The sequence below is a fragment of the Babylonia areolata genome, chromosome 16 (assembly GCF_041734735.1).
Source record: "Babylonia areolata isolate BAREFJ2019XMU chromosome 16, ASM4173473v1, whole genome shotgun sequence".
NCBI lineage: Eukaryota > Metazoa > Mollusca > Gastropoda > Neogastropoda > Buccinidae > Babylonia > Babylonia areolata.
Window position 1 is genome coordinate 12,872,793 of NC_134891.1, and position 4,889 is coordinate 12,877,681.

A 4,889-nucleotide genomic window follows, 5' to 3' on the forward strand; every position below is an offset into this window, starting at 1 on the left:
TTTGTTGTTGTTGCTGTTGTTGTTGGGTTTTGTTTGTTTGTTTTTCTTTTTTCTTTTTTTTTTGTCCTCGTCACTATGACATGGGTATATGGCATAGTGCATAGTGCATAGTGCATTCAATAATAATAATTGATAATATCATTTATATTCAGTCTAATATCATCAACTTAGATTAACAGACTACAAATAAATAAACGAACGAAACGGTTTTTTTCCCTATGATTTTCTATCTTATTCTGAGGCAAAAAGAGGTATCATCTGTAAACTGGCATATCTTAAAAATTTGTATTCACAATTCGTTCACCATTATTTTTTCTGTCTTCTCTTATCTTACTCGTACATTCAAGAATTTTTGTCGTGATAAATTTGAGCGTCAGCCTTCCCCGACCCTTCAACCCCTCCCCTCCCCCACAGCTCTCTCCCGTGCTGGACGTCAGCGGAATGCGGTCTGCTGCTGGGGTAACCTGGTACATGGTGACAGTGCAGTTTTACTGGCACTCTCAGTTGTGTGATCGGGAAATGTGATCTCATGCGTTTGCGCACGTGTACACTCACACAGACATGTGCGTGAGCACACACATCATACAAACATGTAACATGCATGTGCGCGCACACACACACACACACACACACACACACACACACACACACACACACACACAATCTGGGATGGACATCTACACCAAAAAAAAAAAATTCCTTCTTCCAAATATTATTGATTACATTAATCATTGAACTGTATAAAAATATTTTTGAACCATGCATTAAATAGTAATTTCTGTCACCCTTTCCTCTTTCTTTCAATCAAGCTAACTCCATCCAGGCTTTAGACTCAAACCAAGAACACACATTAGCCTCTGTGGCTGCGTACATGTGGTTTCAAGAAGAGGGCAAATATTCGGGAAAAAAACCCAACAAAAAACAAACCCCAAACAAAACAAACAAACAAACGCTCTGTAGTCATGTGTGACGTGAGTGCTACAGGCGGTGAACTGGACATATCACGTAGGCTGTTAATTTCCAGCCCCTCCCCTGTCAGTTTGCCCCGCCCCTGACCGCCGCACTGTGTCCTGGAATGTTATCGTCAGTTGACCCTGAGAACGAGTGTTGGAATTATCTGTTATATAGCAGGTTTAAATACTGATTTCTCAGGTTGACCGCTGCTCCGAGTGCATGACCTGCATTATCCGACTGACCCTCAACTGCCCCATCCCTGTTTTATAAACTGCCTCTGAAATAGCAGACGACAACCCCTCTGCTTATTACGCCTTCCTGGGTGACAAACTTATCTAATGGGAAGAGTTCCATTGTTTTTTGTCTGAAGCAGTTGTTCTTTGTTTTGATTTGTTTGATCTTCTATTGGGGGGAGGGGCTAGGAATTAGTGGGGGTCGAACATTTCTGTTACTTTTGCTTTATTTCATTCCTTTAATAATTGTATTATGAATAACTACCCATGATCAAAATAAAGTCATGTGTGTGTGTGTGTGTGTGTGTGTGTGTGCTGGGAGGTGGACCTCAAGTGTGTCTGCCTTCTCAACACTGTGTGAGGTGACTGAACAAAGAAATGAAGACAGTGAAATACAGCAGTCTATATTTCTGTACAGCTTTTGTGGGAGGTAAGTTGTCACAAAAGTGCACAGTCACATGCCTAACCAGCGTGTTGGGTTTTTGCGACGGTGAGGTATCTGCTCCTTTTCCCCCCCACAGCAGATGAGGTGTAGCGTATACAGTTCATGCTTTCTACGTCCCTTTCACAGCGTGCATTGTGCTTGTTCCCATGCCACAACACAGCATGAAGTCATCAACAGCAGGGAAGCTGGACCTTCTTAAGTTCTTTCTTTGTCAAATTCACAGTCACACTTTCTGCAAAAACAGCAACAACAAACAAATAACAAGACAACTGAATGGGACAAGAGATCGAGGCTGAAACAAAACCCAGCACATCTGCCATGGAAAGAGAACTAAAACAGATTTGTATTTCTTTTTTTTGTTTTTTTGTCACAACAGCTTTCTCTGTGTGAAATTCGGGCTGCTTTCCCCATGGAGAGCGGGTCGCTTCACTGGCAGCGCCGTCTTTATTTTTTGTATTTTTTTCTGCCTGCAATTTTATTTGTTTTCCAATCGAAGTAGATTTTTCTACAGAATTTTGTCAGGGACAACCCTTTTGTTGCCGTGGATTCTTTCATGACACACATAGAAAAAACATATGCACCAACTAACCAACGACAAAAACAATTGTACAACAAAACATTAACAACAAAAAAGTAAAAAGCAATTTGAAAAACTTCTGAAATGAAATGACTGTTTGAAAGCTCTGTGTGCATTTTAAGGTGCCTCACTTCCAAATCTAATATTAGCACCAGGTTCTTGTGTAATATGTTTTGTTGACAAATTTTGGATATTTTGTGGGTATTGTTTTCTGTTGACTTGTTCAGGAAGTGATTTTGTGGGTGTTATTTTCTGTTTGACTTATTTAGGAAGTGATTTTGTGGGTATTGATCTATTATTTTCTGTTGACTTATTTAAGAAGTGATTTTGTGGGTATTGATCTATTATTTTCTGTTGACTTATTTAGGAAGTGATTTTGTGGGTATTATTTTCTGTTGACTGATTCAGGATGTGATTTTGTGGGTGTTATTTTCTGTTGACTTATTTAGGATGTGATTTTGTGGGTATAATTTTCTGTTGACTTAATTAGGAAGTGATTTTGTGGGTATTATTTTCTGTTGACTGATTCAGGATGTGATTTTGTGGGTATTATTTTCTGGTGACTTATTTAGGATGTGATTTTGTGGGTATTATTTTTTGTTGACTTTTTTAGGATGTGATTTTGTGAGTATTATATTCTGTTGACTGATTGAACATGTGATTTTGTTGGTATTACTTTGTTGAATTATTTAGGATTTGATTTTGTGGGTATTATTTTCTGTGGACTTATTTAGGATGTGATTTTGTGGGTAATGTTTTCTGTTGACTTATTTGGTATGTGATTTTGTGGGTATTGTTTTCTATTGACTTATTTGGGTGTTATTTTGTGGGTACTATTTTCTGTTGACTTGTTTAGGATGTAATTTTGTGGGTATTATTTTCTGTCGATATATCAGGACATTGATTTTAGTGTGTATTATTTTCTGTCAACATATTTAAGACATGATTTCTATTATTTTCTGTCAACATATTAAATAGAATGTGGATTCTGTGTATCATTTTCTGTCAACATATTTAGGAATTATTTTCAATGCATATTACTTTGCTCTTCCTTTCACCTGTTTAGTACTACGAGTCTTTTTCTTTGATATTCAAACATCACACTTTGACCTGTTGCTTCTGTTATATGTAAATTTGATTATTCTAATAAAATAACTTTCCTTTGTGAGTCAAGCAAACCTCTTTGATATTCAAACATCACACTTTGACATGGTGCTTCTGTTCAATGAAAATTTGATAATTTCAAATAAAATAACTTTCCTTTGTGAGTAAAGCAAACACTGCACAGAAAGATCAACAGAGAGAGAAAGGAAAAAAAAGACAGTCAGTCACACACACAAACACACACTGAGACAGAACAACAGAGGCAGAGACAAGTGGGAGAGATAGTGAGAAGGGGAGGGAGGGCACAGAGAGAGGGGAAGGGAGAGAGAGAGAGAGAGAGAGAAGGGGAGGGACAGCAGAGAGAGAGAGAGAGACAGAAAGAGAGATATATATGAAAGGAACAAAACTGTCCACTTGGATTGTCAATTTTTCTATCATGTTTCCAGCCACTGTTCAAATTCCATGGTGTGTTTATTTGGTAAACAGTGTACACTCTTAGTCTTAAGGTAAGCAGCATACACAGGAGCACAGGTTTCACTTCCTCAGATCAACAGTACGCCATCAAAACCCATTCACCTAGCTTTAGTTGATCTATTGTTAACATTAGTAATCAGACAGAAGTGTCACTCCTGCATATTCAAAACACAAAGCTCTTTCAGCAATAAAATGCCATGCCCAGATTATATTTTAAAAAGTGTGTGTGTGTGTGTGTGTGTGTGTGTGTGTGTGTGCATGTCTCTCTGTGTGTGCAAGTGCATGTGTGAGAAAGAGAACTGCCTACCCAACTGTCACATCTACAGATAATTTGTGGACTCTAAACAATCAGAATGTTGTAATTGTTACAAAATACATATTTTTCAATTCTGTTTTCTTCTTTCATTCACTGCCATTGTTCACAGTTCCCCTGAAGGTTATATCACAAGCAGCACACAAGGCCTGTGATTTCCCTCATTATTGTCTGATTCAAACCAGTCTTGGGTTGATTCTATCCATACCTACCACTCTCGTCTTGCACAACCACACATCTCATCAATGTCATACACAAATACACATCCATGGTAAGCATTAAATACAAAAACCATGCTGAGTAATGACAAAAGCACTCCATGTTCAAGGTTACAACCCAACTGACTGAATGAATGTTATGAGGTCATTAAAACAGGACTGCACTGCTCAACCACTGTACTCATTAACACACACACACACACACACCACCACGCAAACCTGAAGTCAAATAAAACAAAACTTAACACTTCTTTTTGCACACGGTCTTCAACACTGCCAAGGCACACCATGTAGAAGAACAAAATTATCTCATACACTTTCACATCATGGGTGAGAGAGATTGATTTTTGTAATGCTAAAATGTTTGTGGCTGGTGTCGAGATGCCACTTGGCGAAGTTCATATCTTGACACCAAATAAAAATAAAATAACAGGGAAGAAAATTTCCAAAATTCCAATTTGGAAATCTGTTATATATATATAGAAGCACTCCCAGCCATGCCACACACTCTGTCTCTCTCTCATCACTCATTCGTTTCCCACTGTCACCACCCCTCTCTCCATACACATCA